Source organism: Phocoena phocoena, chromosome 10 (assembly GCF_963924675.1).
Source record: "Phocoena phocoena chromosome 10, mPhoPho1.1, whole genome shotgun sequence".
Taxonomy (NCBI): Eukaryota; Metazoa; Chordata; class Mammalia; order Artiodactyla; family Phocoenidae; genus Phocoena; species Phocoena phocoena.
Window position 1 is genome coordinate 33,348,282 of NC_089228.1, and position 15,167 is coordinate 33,363,448.

General features: G+C 40.9%; 1 protein-coding gene across 1 annotated transcript in view; it reads left to right on the forward strand.

The window, feature by feature from the left end:
• Positions 1-15,167, forward strand: part of ERC2 (ELKS/RAB6-interacting/CAST family member 2) — a 736,860-nt gene that overhangs the window by 710,516 nt on the left and 11,177 nt on the right. The gene's annotated exons all lie outside the window — the stretch shown is intronic.

The window sequence follows — 15,167 nt, forward strand, 5'->3', positions numbered from 1 at the left end:
CTGACCTGGGGCTAAAAAGGAGCATAAAAAGCAGGCTTTATTCTGTGACCCTGAGCACCACTCCCAGCCTCTCCTGCCGCCCCAGCCAGCTCCTGCCGTGACCCCGGGGTCACATGTGCAGGCTGGGGAGGGCGATTTATCTCTTCCTGCATCACCAGGCGTCACCCACTGCCAAGGGGAGAAAGGGCTACAGGCTTGATCAAGTGTGTTGCATTTTCTGCTTTCCCGCATGAAATGTTGACATTTGCCTCTTGGAGCCTTTGTGTTTCATTCTCAAGATATCTGCTTGAAAGCCTTTCTTCCTTTAGTTTTCCAGTTTCTTCTTCATCATTTAACATACAAAAACAGGTTCCTCCTGGTCTCTTTCTCTCTCTCCCTCCTTTCCTTCCTCTCATCATATAATTAAAAGTCCTTTCAGGTTGTCTTCACCTTATCATTTCAATTGAATTGAAAAAAGATCCGACTTCCTGCCCTTGTGTCTTCCTGATGCTGAATTTCAAAATGAAAGAAAAGTCCTTCCCCTGCCCCTTTTTTGCTTCATACTACCCCTTGAATAATTGTGTTTAAATCGTGCTGATTTTGTCATTGATCTGCATTGTTGTATGGACTGAGTTTACCCTTTCCTGGCTTCAGAATTTCTTCTTTTTTGGCTTTTTCAAGTAATTAACAGGAAAAGGATTTTTTACCCTCCTCTCTCCTGATTACAGAAACACAATGATCAAACTCAGAATTTAACATTTCTCTTTACTCTTACTCAACTCCATATTCTTTTTGGGAAGTGCCACTTTCTTTTGTTATCCTCTGCCACATGCAGAGGTACAAGTTCCAGAATCCCCCATGTTTACTGTTTTTTTTCAACGTAGCACTATATTAAAAAGTAATAAGGACTATATACACTATTGATACTATGTACAAAATAGATAAGTAATGAGAACCTACTGTATAGCACAAGGAACTCTACTCAGTGCTCTGTGGTGACCTAAATGGGAAGGAAATCCAAAAAAGAGGTGATATATGTATATGTAGAGCTGATTCAGTTTGCTGTACAGTAGAAACTAACACAACACTGTAAAGCAACTATAGTCTAATAAAAATTTTCTTAAAAAGTAATAAGGACTTAATTTTGTAGCCATCCTTATTATGTAAATGATACTTTTCATAGTTGAAAGCATATAAATAAATGTTTTATTGTAAAAGTAATGTATTCTCATTATAGAAACTTAGAAAATGTGAATAAAAACTAAAATCACCCATAATCCTACCACTCAGAAATAAGTATAAGTGTAAGTATAAGATATAATAAGTATAAGATTTATACTTGCCTACATTCCATTGTCTACATACATATTTGAACAAAGACATGACATACTACATAATAAAGCTTTTTTAGCTTTATAAATGTTTGATGTTGTGTGCATTTTCCGATGTCCTTAAAAGTCTTCAAACACATATAACTTGGTTCTATGATTTCCATCACTGCCATAATTAATTTTGTCATTCTCCTATCGTTGGGATTTCAATCGTTTCTAGTTTTGCACTTTTATAATCTCACTTGGTGAACATTTCGATACATAAATCTTTTTTTCTGTTATTTTCCTTAAGGTTAATGCCCCAAAGTTGAAATATTGGAGTTTCGGGTATTCTAAGGATTTTAGAGAATTAAGCAATAGCTCTCTTCTACAAAGTAGTTGACATTTTAAAATTTTTACATAAATGTCAACTGTTTGTGTTAAGTCTGTTTCTAATAACATGCCAATCTCGTAGATTTGGGAAAGAATATCGCTATTCTAGGACAAATGGTAGGTAAACTTAGAGAGCAAGAGGCAGAGGCAGATTTTTATGACTTCTAAGGGGAGTAGTCGTGGGACAAAATGGGCAGTTCATTCAGCACATCTTTATTGAGCATCTACTATATGCCAGATACTGTTCTGGACATTGGGGGTACCATAGGGAACAAAACACAAAAATCCCTGCCCCGAGAGAACTTGTATTCTAGTGGAGGACACAAATAAGAAACAAAATAAAGACATCAAATATATGGCATGTTAATTGGCAATAAAGGCTATGAAGAAAAATGAAGATGATGTTCTGTGAGGTGTCTGGGGGTGATTTTGAATAGGGCATTCCCAGGGTGCCTCCTGGAGAAAGGGACAGGTGAGCAAAGACTTGCAGGGAGGTGGGAGTAGGCCATGTGGAGTGCTGTGCAGGGAGGGAGTGGTCAGTGGGGACAAACTGCAGCCAGGAGAGTTGGAATCTGTTCTTCTCAGGTCAGATCCCAAGTGCAGTTGCTGAGTTGACAAGGTGGGGGAGCCAGAACCCCACAGCACCGGTGTTTAGATGAGATAAATTTTTTAGAAAATCAGCACACAACCAAAACCCCATTCTCTTATCTTTGCCCTGATATGGCCATTTGGAAATGCCCACTGGGCACAGCCAGCAAATCTTTACTCAGATGATCTTTGCACAGTGGAATTGTGCAAGGAGTTTACAAGTTCAGATTGGACAGAGAGGCGATCCATTTCAGAAAACAGTGACGATTGACTGAACAACAGTGGCGACTCAGAGGGTCTCAGTCCAGGCTGGTTCTTAGGCCCCAGAAACCTCCGATTAACCAGTCATCTCGAGGCTGGTTTATTTCCTCTCTCTCATGGCTCAGCTCTCCTAGAATTCCAAACACAGCTCAGAAGCCAACCAGAAACCCTACTGCTTTGGGCTACCGTGGGTGTGCCAAAGCCCCTTTGGGTGCTAGCGTAGGAAGCAGGTGTGTGGGTCACAAGGTCAGGCAGAGTTTCTGTTGTCAGTCTTCTCGGGTTTGGGGGCCAGATACTCTCTAAGATGTCTGACTCAGCAGCCATCCAGAAAGTATGATGTTAAATCTTTGATCTTTAAACAAAACAAGGGAGCCCCTCTCACCAGGTGGGCTGCCAGGAAAGCCCTGGCAGGTAATAGAAGGTGCAAGGTCTGGGAATGAACCTGGGGGTCAGAGTTTTAGCCCAGCTCTGACCCCCAACACACTGAGAACCTTGGGCAGCTCGTTTTGCTTCTCTCTCACAGGCTCAGCTTCCCCATCTGTAAGGTGAAGGGGTTAAACTAACAGACCTCTTAGCTCTTCACAGTTCTGATAGTCAGAAACTATTCCAGCACATTCATATATATCGTACATTGAGTACTTGGTCTATACCAAGGACTTTGAGGATGCACAGGAAAGTGAGAGTATTTGCTTTGATGGAGCCTGCAGTTGAGTAGGGGAGATATATTATTCAGTAAGATATTAACACAGCTATTATTTCTTGAAGAAATGATATTCTAGGCACAGCATTGTACTTTTGTTGTTTTATTACAATCCTCACAAAAACTCAATGAGGTAATACCATCATTGTCTCCAGTTTGCAAATGGAGAAACCAAGTCACAGAGTTAGTGAGCGAATCTACCTTAGGGGTAACAGAGTTAACTCCTTTGTTTTCCATTGCAACACAGTTGCCATCTTTCTAGAATTTTGAGAATTCTAGATTTCAAAGATGACAGAGAAGAAGGGAGGCTCTGAATTTTGCTCATTTGGCTTGTGTAATCCCGACTCATCTTCACTTATTAGTTGTATGATGGTGAGCAGGTCAACTTACCTTCCTGTGAAATGGGTATGTTGTTTGCTGTCTAACTCACAGAGAAGCATTATCATGAAGCATCTTCTCTGGGGAAAGGTCTTTAAAAACGCTGAGGGCTGCACAAATGTGCAGGATGTTGATCTCAGTTCTGAGGTGCAAAGACAGGGCTATGGTTTTTTTTCCCCACAGGGTAGCACTGTGCTTTGAGGAATGATGGTCCCAAACAGTCTCTAGTGACAATCCATTGACACAGACCCACTCCACATGACTTGTTCCCTTGACCAAAGAAGAAAGAAATTGAGTGACAATGTTCATAAATAGGCCTCTGTCTTCTGCTCTTCTGGGAGCCAGACCGTGATTTATCCTTAAAGAAAAACAAATAGTGCAGAAGTTGCAGACATTGCCTTGAAAGAACCCCAGTTCAGTGTGGGTTCAGACATCTTCCTTCCAGGAAAAGAGTATCCAGATCTCCCAGCCCCGGTCTTGCTTGTCCAGGCTCCTGGGAAGTCTGCTGGGGGTCTTCTCAGGGTCTTCTGAGGCTTCTTGAGATGAGGTCGGGCTTCCAGGGAGAGCCTCTGTGTTCCTGAGCTTTCTAGTGATGCAATCCTTGGTGAGGCAGGGAAACAAAAAGCTGATATTTTGGAGGGGGAGGAGCCATCTCTGGGGGATTATTTTTTATGAACCAAAGACGCTTAAGTGTTGCCGATTTATCTTAATAGCAGATACTATGAGCAAATGTCCCAGTTGCCTCTTTGTACTTTTGGCAAGTATGGATGAGAAATGGAATGGAGCAGACCCAGTCAGAGCTGGCTAGCCCAAAGTGTAGAAGTCTTAATCTTCCTCCCTCCAGATATGTAACTTAGAAACGTTTCCAAAGTTTTCCAAGTTGCAGGTGGACACCCAGCTTTGGCAAGACGCAAAGCAGGTTCCATCACTAGGTTTTCCGCTTCCAAAAAAATTATCTTGGGCTTGAGGGGAGAGACACCTGAATCTTCCCTAGGTAGTTAGCTCAGTTACCACGTTCTGGTTCTAAAGGTACTATTTCTGTATAAAGAAACCTTCTTTAATCACGCGAAAAGCCCTCCTGCTTGTTGTACACATGATTGGGATTTCTCAGAGGACACTGAAGGACTAGGCTGCATATCCTCCTCCATCAGGGCTGGAACAAGACCACGCTGAACCCAGCGCCTTAGAAGATGGAGTATAAATTTTGTTAAGGCTGTGTTGAATGTTGTAACATTTACTAATCCTTATTAGATATGGATAGATTCTCATGGCTTAATTTGGCATGTTGAGCCAGTTGTTCAGATTGTCTTTGGAGACTGGAAAGGAAATGCAACTTTAGTGTAATTTTTCTCTTGTTTCTTTAGAAGGGGACATAATTTTTTATTGTTAGCTGGTGGAAACTTTGGTGAATTGTGGCCAACTGTGGCTTACCCCCACAGGAAGAAAGCATCAGACTTTAGCTGAGAACATATTCTTTGAAACAAACCAGAATATTTGATTTTTGAAATATCTTCCCACTTTAAAAACATGCTGTCCAACAAATATTAATGTTCTGACCCAGACCAAGAGAACTGAGGAAGTAGAAAGCTATAATTTCTCTCTGAGGAAAATTTTAGAGTGATGTGTGATGCTTTAGTTTAGTAATAACTCCACTGAGCATGGAAATAATCTATGAGGATACAGGTACGGCCACAAGAATTCACAGAGCATCCTTTCACTCTTGGTTCTTACTTTCTCCAAAGTGGAAGGAGCTAGGTGTTGGCTAGATGTCAGGCATTTCATATTTCTTTACTAGGTCACCCACATATACATGACCTTGGGCACCTACTGTCACTTTACTTCCATTTCTGGAATTTGGTAAAAAAAAATATACTTGATAAAAGTTCTCCCTTTTTTTCTGCCAAACAGTTATTTTTTTTTTAATTGGAGTATAATTGCTTTACAATGCTGTGTGTTTCTGTTGTACAACGAAGTGAATCAGCTATATGTATACATATATCCCCTCCCTCTTGGACCTCCTTCCCACCCACCCCCCATCCCACCCATCTAGGTCATCACAGAGCACCAAGCTGAGCTTCCTGTGCTATACAGCAGGTTCCCACTAGCTATCTGTTTTACACATGGTAGTGTATATATATCAATCCTAATCTCCCAATTAATTCCACACTTCCCTTCCCCCACTGTGCCCACCCATCCGTTCTCTACATCTGTGTCTCTATTCCTGCCCTGCAAATAGGCTCCACATATATGTGTTAGTATACAATATTTGTTTTTCTGTTTCTGATTTACTTCACTCTGTTTGACAGACTCTAGGTCCATCTACATCTCTACAAATGACCCGATTTTGTTCCCTTTTATGGCTGAGTAATATTCCATTGTGTATATGTACCACATCTTCTTTATCTGTTCATCTGTCGATGGGCATTTAGGTTGCCTCCATAACCTGGCTATTGTAAATAGTGCTGCAATGAATATTGGGGTGCCTGTGTCTTTTTGAATCATGGTTTTCTCAGGGTATATGCCCAGTAGTGGGATTGCTGGGTCATACTGAAAATCGTTGAATATTTTAAATTGCTTGGATTGAAATCTATTGTCCTGTTCTTTATTCTTTTTTTAAGCATCTCACATAGTTTGGTGGTCAGTCAAACATGCTCAGTAATCACCTTTAGGGGACTCAAATCTTGTCAATTCTGATGAGTTTGATCAGGTTTGGCGGTTATTGAATCAGTTGGCATTATAGCTGCAAAATTATTTAAGTGAGAGTCTTGCTCTGTTTGTAATTACAGTTTTGTTCTAACAGATCTGTTTTGCAGATTTTTATGAGCAGGAATTCTCTTGGGAATTTCCACCATGATTCTCAGTGTGGTTAGGGTAGGCGATTTTCCACCCCTGGGGTGGTTTTTCAGAAGAGTGGTCATGTAAAAAAGACCATTTCTGTCCTCTTAGCAGCACCCAGTTTTCAGCTTCTGCTGAGAGCAGGATCCAAAATTATCCTATCTCCTTATGAAATTCTGTTGAAAAATGTTAGTCCCTGTACACTGTGCACAAAAGCCAAATTACTTTTGGAATGTTCTGTGGAACTCTGGGAATTCAGATAGGGATCAAGGAAACAGCACAACATCTTTTCCCCTCCTTTGCTCCATCTGTTGATTGATTTGTAGGCAATTACTCTCCTTACCTTGAACCCTCTGAAGTAAAGTCTTGGGTCTAAATTCTATTGCTTTTTGTTGATTCCTTTATTTGTTTGTTTTTTAAGTATTATATTTTGTTCCCAAAGTCAGAGAATGCAGAGAAAAGTTCTGGGAAAGCAGAGGGCTCATTCTCCATTTAAAGCAGTATTCTCCTAAAACTTTGCCAGGAAGTTAAGGTGTTTCTCATATCCTTTACACTGCTGAAACGTAAACCAAAGAAAGAGCTTCTGGAACAAACCAAACAAAAACCACACACTTATTCAGGGACAGAGTCAGAATATGCTCATGCTGGATTTTATACTCAACAACGCCAGGATCTTTATGGCATATAAGCTTCCCAAAACTTCACAGAGGCATCCCTAAAGAAGTGAGAAAACTTGAGAAAGAGGAAGAAAGGATTCTTTCCTGATTATTCTTCAGTAGTAGCATACCAAGAACAAATAGTGAAAACTACTGGACCTTTTCTAAGTTATTCCCAGCTTGGAACTTCTACAAGTCTTAATGCTGTGCCCCATAGTCTCATAGATAAAGAAGGAAGGTCACAAATCAGAGTGGAAAATAAAAGGAATTTCTGGTTCTCTGTAATGTTTCTGGCTGTCTCAGGCATAATTCTCAAAAAGAATTTATGTGTGTCTTAAAGTTTAAAATAGTTACATTAACTGCAGGAGCAGCTCCTAAACCTAGCTCTCTTTTGACATGGACATTTGAGATTCTTCCCCACCTTCACCATATACCAACTGGAGGGCCAACCCAATGACCTACACCCTCAGAATTTCAGAGGAAGGACACTAAAAGCTGATGGATGCCACTGACAGACCAGCATTTGGGAGGCATTGAGCTACTAAAGGAGACCAGCAACCCTTACGCCCCTGAAGGTGGGAATCCTTGGGTCACCAAGTGCTCACTCTCTCTTTATAGATATCCTTGCAAATTCAGCTACTGTAAACGTAAAGTGAATGGCAAGGTTTGGGCTGGCCTTTGGCTGCAGTTGTAACCAGAAGAGGTGGAACTGGGGGCTGATACAGGACCATGTAACAGGAGTGAGGGTGGGAGTGGAAAGAAGCCTGTCAGCACAGGGCACACAATGACAATGGGTAAGAGAGACAGTTGATCAACAGAGTTTACTCAGCACAAAGAGAATCTGAGCCTTGTTCCAGACATTCTAGGGCTATAAAAAGGAATCAGAAGCCACAGACTGAACTCAGGTACCTAGAGCACCTCTCTTGATATCTAGCAGCCTAGGCTGACGATGCCATTTGCACAGAATCAGAGAGGTTGAATAACTTGCTGGTAGTTAAACAGCTATTAAGTGACTTAACTTTGACCATTTAATCCAGGCCTTCTGACTCTACTTCTACTTTTCTTTATTCTCCAGGATACTTCCAGTTGTGGAAATTGTCTTAACAGGGTACATTTGAGCCTGGCTGTGACCTGGTTTTGTAGGGAGGAGTCGCTTCTGACAAGGGAAGCACCAGGGTAGAGATGAATGGGTGTGGACATGGGGTTAGAAATGGAGCATCCTTGTGGAGAGTTTCTGTGGAGGAAGCTGGGAAGAGGTCACTTGTTCAGGAGGAAAGAGGGAGGTTGGCCTCGCCCGGCAGCTGAACTGTTTCTATCTGATAAACAAGATGATAGGGAACTACTCTGTATTCTTCAGGGAGAGTAAGATATGAACACTGTCAACGTGAAACAAGTTTGAAACCAGCATTTTTGATGAATGATAAAATGGCTTCTGAGATTCGATTGCTGGGTCATTTCTGCCCATGAGACCTTGCCCTGCATTTGATGAAGCGTGGGCCCCTCCCAGGTCATGGTCTTGTTTTCTGCATGCTTAAGATTAGTTGGCCAGTAATGATTTGAGTCTTTCATTAATGCATCCTCACCCCCACCATATTAAGGATAAAATAATAGCTTCCTTCAGTTAAACAGCCCATGAGACATGGACATTTTTGGTCTTTTCTCGGAAGCACAGATGTCAAATAGTGTCCTATAAAGTTTCAGGACCTGAGAGGAGACCCTTGGGCCTTTAACCTTAAAATTCCAGAACTAAGGACCTTATTTTGCTACCAGTTTCCATCTCAAGTTTGTTCCTAAATGATCATTATGGTGCATGATTCTTTTCATGGTTTATTTCCCAAAATAAGGGGGAAAGAGAGAGAAAGGGGTGGGGTGGGGGCGGAGATAGAGAGAGAGTGCCTACCATTTGATTTGGGGTGCTGTTTTTTGTTGTTGTTGATTGAGTGGGACCTGGCCTGAAATGTCCTCAGGCACATGCTATTTCTGAGCCGTAATTATGCTTTTTAACCCACTCCTTTGTGTCTGGGTCCTTAATATCCAGCTCCTATGTAATTATCAAGTTCAGTGCGTGGGAATGAGACAAATATTTTTTGCCTGAGTTTAGCCTATATATTACTTCAATGCCGTGTTATTACAAGATATTTCCTAAACTCAGAGATCTACTGTTAACTCTCTCAACTTGAAAAGACCCAGCAAAGAGATACTCCCAATCTTTGGCCCATGATGCAAAACTCAGATGGACACTGACTTGATCCAGATGAGGGCCCTAGGGCTCTTGGGGGAGGATTTGAATTTGGCACTAGTGCATTGGTCCTGAGCCTGACCTTGGGAGCCCTTCCTTTTCCATGCAACTGTATTGTGTAGCTACAGCCAGGACATTCATTCTAACTGTGAAGGACATGCATTCTTTAGTATTTGATAGGGGCCAGGTTTGTTCACTGTCTCTCCTGGAGGAAGTTTACTGTGCTAGTTTGCTAGACTAGAGAGAGATTGGTTAAGAGTAATCAGAATTTTGAAGGACCAGGCTGAAAGGAGGGGAGCTGTGGCCTGTTCTGTTTTTTGAAGTTCACCAAAATAGAAGACAGCAGGAGTCTAAGTTCCCCAGGGCCAGTCTCAGGAATCTCTTCCCCTAACCTAAAATTATTTTGATACCATTCCCCCCTAATCTGAGAACAACTTATATATCAGCAATTTTGTATATGGAGCACAGAAAAGTTTTTATTCTTTCATTTATTATTTCCTGTCATTTATTAAACATTTAAATAATATAGAAAGAAAGAAAGGAGGAAGTCAACTCCCTGAAATTCAAGCACCTAACAATAACCGTCAGTATTTTGTGCTCATCTTACTGGACTTTTCTCACATATGCAAGTATGTATGTGTGTATCCATATACACACGTACATATATGAACATGTTGTTTTACCACCTGCTTCACCGTCCATTCAACTATATTTTGTGATACTCTTTCCTTCTGATGAATATAAATATACGTCACTCTTGAATGGCTTCTAAAGATTCTACTATATGAATAATGAATATTCAGTAATTTGATGTTGTATGGGTATTTTGTTTACTTCTCATTAATTGCTCCTGTGATCAACATCCAGTGAATATCCTTTTATCCTTTTCATTCCTGTGTATCTGTCCAACTTTCTTTTCAAGAGACTTTTAGACCCCAGCCTGTGCATACTTTGAATTTTCATAGATAGTGCCAAGTTGCCCTTGAAGCAGTTTATACCAATTTACGATCCTGCCAACAGTGTATGAAAGTTCCTAAAGAAGAGGGAAATTAACTTTCCCTTTTCTTAAGCTTTTCTAAATTTTACCCACCTCCTGAGCATTACCACTAAGTGCTGAAAAGAAAAATGTGTTTATGAAGTACTGTAGTTTTGATATTGATCCACACCCAGATTCCAGAACAAGTTATTCAGTCAGTGGTTTATGAAACTTGGAATAAAGTTGATAATCTCTTATCTTTATTTGTTCACTAAGATTAGGTATTGCTAAACTCACATTGTTTTTTGGAAGGTTAATACAAAGGCAGGATTTCAGCTAAGCATTCAACACCAACTTGTGTGTGTGTATGTGTGTGTGTGTACTTTTTACCAGATGATTAAACAACTCAACCCTAGGCAGGTTGGTTAGGGAATCCTGTCATGTCAGCAGGGAGGTTGCCAGAGGTGCCCAACTGTCACCATCGTATACAGCCTTTGATAATACACTTTTTGAAAGCGTGATGCCTCAAAGCTGGGAAGGTTAGCTAAAACAGTGGGAGACAAGATTAGAATTGACAAATATCTTAGCAAGTTTAGTTAAGATAAATGTAAAGCAAATATTCAGTAATGAAAACAATGAAGTTTATATTTAGAATTAAAATTCAGGGGTGTGTGTGTGTGTGTGTGTGTGTGTATGTGTGTGTGTGTGTGAATGGAAGGGAAACTGCCACCAGGATATGAGTTTAATCAATTGCAGATTTGAATATTAGTCATCATTGTACAGCAGATGCTAAGAAATCAATGAAATGTAAGAATGTATTGATTGTTTTAAAATAGTGTTTAGCACAGGTAAGGACACATGTGAAGACTTGGATTCAGACTCTGTTCAGGGAATTATTCTCTAAGAGGAGCCCTGTCCCACTGTAATAACCCCATGTATGTTAGGGTACAGAGAGGGGACTAAAAGAAGCGGAGGATGACTGGTTGAGAGGGCAAAGAATGGTTAGGCTACATAAGCTAGAGATCAAGGGCATAGCTGTATTTAAATGTCTAAAGACCTGGGTCCCCTCCAAAAGGCAGAATTAGAAAACTGCAACCAAAAAGCTCAAAATATGTACGGAGGAGGAGGAACACCCATTTAAGCCATTTAACAGATTGTGTCATTAGGTACGGAGTTTCCCATCTCTAATGGTAACGCATTCCCCTATGCAGGGAATTCCTGTTTGAGGAAAGAAGGTTATATTAATTCTTTCCAGCAACACATGCATGATGAATGGCATTAACATACCCAACACTCTCCCACGGATGGCCTAGACTTTGAAGAAACCCAAAGTCTTTCACAGAGGAGTAAAGGACCATATTGGCTGCTAACGCTAGGACTCCTGCTAACGGTCCACCAGTAACCACCAGCTGCTAGAGCTGTGGCACAAAGGGAAGGGGACTGACTCTTTTTGCATTCCAAAACACCAACTAGCTAATATTTCCCCCTTTTCTCTCCTGCTTAAGTGAACATGTCAGATGGTAATGTGTTTGAATGATTGGGTTCCAAGGTATCCTCAAGTCACCTCTGTCTGTGCATATTTCCTTCTCCTCCCATAGCCTGTTGTTATACACTTTCTTCCCTTTTGTAGTTAGGTTCTTCCCTTCCTGAAAGCAGCTCCCACAAATTTTCTTTATGTATACAGTTATTCTCACAACCAATAAGAAAATGTCCCCAACAAACCCCCCAAAAAGTGGACAAAAGGACGTGAAAAGGAGGCTCCTCTGATAGTGAAATAGAAATGGCCAATAAATTAATGAAAAGATGCTCAGCCTCAAATTATAATTAGGGAAATATGAATGAGATACAGTTTTTCATGGATTAGACTTTTGAAGATTAAAGGGTTTGAAGAGATTCTGTGTTGGCACAGTGTAGGCAAAGAGGTGCAGACTGGAAGTTGACCAACATTTTTGAAGGGAAATTTGGTAATATCTTTCAAAGTTTAAAATGTGTATACTTTATTCTAGGGATCTCTACTGAATCTCTCTTTTCCTAGTACATTATACAAACAGCTATTACACGTTTCAGCATCCGTTCTTGTTGAGAACAAGCGCATGAGGACAGGCAAAGCTGTTCTTTTGGAAGAGTATTCTTTGAGGCATTGTTGGAATAATGAAAAACTGGAAATGACCCAAATGTTCATCGCTCATTCAACTAATATTTACTGGTGCTGACTAGGTGCCTGAAAGTGTTTTAGGTGCTTGGGATAAATCTTTGAACAAAATAAACAAAGATTTCTGCCCGCTGTTTTAGTGCATTGATAGAGGATTGCATAGAATGGAATCATACATAACCATTAAAAATGAGGGATTTCTACATGATCTTGACATGGAAAGATGGCCAAGACATCTTGGACATTTTATTTTTAAAGGGTATGCATATTTCCTTCCTTGCATTATGCACAAAAATGTTCTGGAAAGACTGGCAAAAATCCTTAGAAGTGGGAGTGGATATTGGGGTAGGAGAAGGGGGAATTTTAAAAAATAAACTGTTTTATACTATTTAATTGTTCATATCTAGCATGTTTGATTCCTATAATAGAAAAGTATAGATGTTATAGAAAAAGAAGAAATTAGAAAGCTAAATCAGTAGTTCTGCTGGAAAACTAAGGCTCATATTTCAAAGAAGATGGAAAATTCCTTAACCTATCTGTAGGCATTGAGACCAAAGTGATTAGGTGTTTGATGCTGTTCAGACTGCAAGAATGGAAATTAATACCATAGTACTTTGGAATGCAAAATGAAAGACATGAGATGGGCCTGTGGTATTCCTGGTCATGGGCACGGTGGACTTGTCTACACATGGAAATCAAATGGGAAGGCAGCCAGGGGCAGGGGAAGGGCCTGGGGTCAGCAGTCAAGTGTTCTGGGGCTTTCTCCTGGGTTTGTGATTGACTAATGTTCAACCTCCTGGAGCCTCATTCTCCCCTTCTGTAAAATAGTGAACTTGGAGTCACTGATTTAAGGTGTGGTCTAGCCTAACTTTACATGAATCTGGATTATTCTGGCAAGTCCTCATTTGTAGGAGAGAGATTTGAAACAGCTGCTGAAATCTCAGCTTTCCAGTTACCCACGTCCACCTAGCGCTCTGAAGAAACTTTAGTTACGTAGTACTTTAATATCTGTTTTTGTTTAGATTCAAGTTTAAATACTTTTGGATTTTTTTGTAGTTATGCTATTTCAACTCCAGGGTCATGGAAGACCAGGCTTTTTGGAGTCAACCTTAAACAGATAACTAAGAGAAATTAATTTTCAAAATGTATTCTTTTTTTTTAATAGATTTTTATTGGAGTATAATTGCTTCACAATACTGTGTTAGTTTCTGCTGTATAACAAAGTGAATCAGCTATATGTATACATATATCCCCATATCCCCTCCCTCTTGAGCCTCCCTCCCACCCTCCCTATCCCACCCCTCTAGGTGGTCACAAAGCACCGAGCTGATCTCCCTGTGCTATGCAGCTGCTTCCCACTAGCTATCTATTTTATATTCGGTAGTGTATATATGTCGATATATACTTCGCCCCAGCTTCTCCCTCCCCTCCCCCCATGTCCTCATGTCCATTCTCTACGTGTTTACTCCTGCTCTGCCACTAGGTTCAGCAGTACCTTTTTTTTTTTTTTTTTAGATTCCATATATATGCATTAGCATATGGTATTTGTTTTTCTCTTTCTGACTTACTTCACTCTGTATGACAGACTCTAACCTAAATGTCCATCGACAGATGAATGGATAGAAATGTGGCACATATATACAATGGAATATTAGCTATAAAAAGAAATGAAATTGAGTTGTTTGTAATGAGGTGGATGGACCTAGAGTCTGTCAAAATATATTTTGATGAATTAATTTGATGTGTTGGGAAACACACACACACACACACACACACACACACACACACACACACACAACAAAAGACAACATGAGTCAACACGCTAGGCATTTCCAGATGAAATTAGAACGTAATATCATCCTTTCTGGAAACTGGCTTGCTTTCAGATCCAAAAACCCAGAAGTTCCACTTTGCCTCTTCTTTGGGGGTAAGATTTCATAGGAGAAGAGGTGATGGTTTTAAATGAGTTTTCATTCTTGTGTGCTGGGGGAATATCAGCCTGGAGAAGCTTGTGAGGGGACCTGCAAATGACATGCCTGTGTTGTTTGTCTCTGGGAGGGTCTATGGAGACCTATCCAGAGTGGAACATGTGACTCAGACTCTCCTTCCATGTAGAACTAAATTGGTCCTAGTTAGGGCAAATTCAGAGTATCCCATATAAAGCTAGTAAGGGTACTGAAATCCAAACAGAGGGAGGACAGCACAGCAAGCAACCCAACGAGAAGATAAACGCCGGAGGGAATGTTTCATAGATTTGGTATTTGGGACACTCCACTGCCATTTCTCTCTTCCCATTTGTTTTTCAACTGATTGGAAAAGTACTAATGAGCATGTTTACATTTTCTCCAGTTGTTTTACCCAAGTGTGAGACCAGCTGGGGAGAGGGGTTTGTTCCCTGTCCAAAGCCCTAGCTGTCTCTCCGTCTGTCTTCCTCTCACCCTCCGGCTGCCAGACCCCCTCTGCCCTGCCAAACCCCTCCTGGCCATCTCACCACCCCTCTCCCTGGGGTTCTCTCTGTGTTCAGCACTGGCCAGCAGCCCCACCACATGTTTTGCATTGCTCACACCCTCCCTTCTCTACCCGATTTGTTGTCATTTGTTTTGTTTTGAAGGGGATGAGGTACAGAGGAGGTCTTGGGTTTGTGCCCTTCCACTCAGCTTCAGAACTGGAGCCGGCCAGGGCTGCATTTGCTCCCATTTC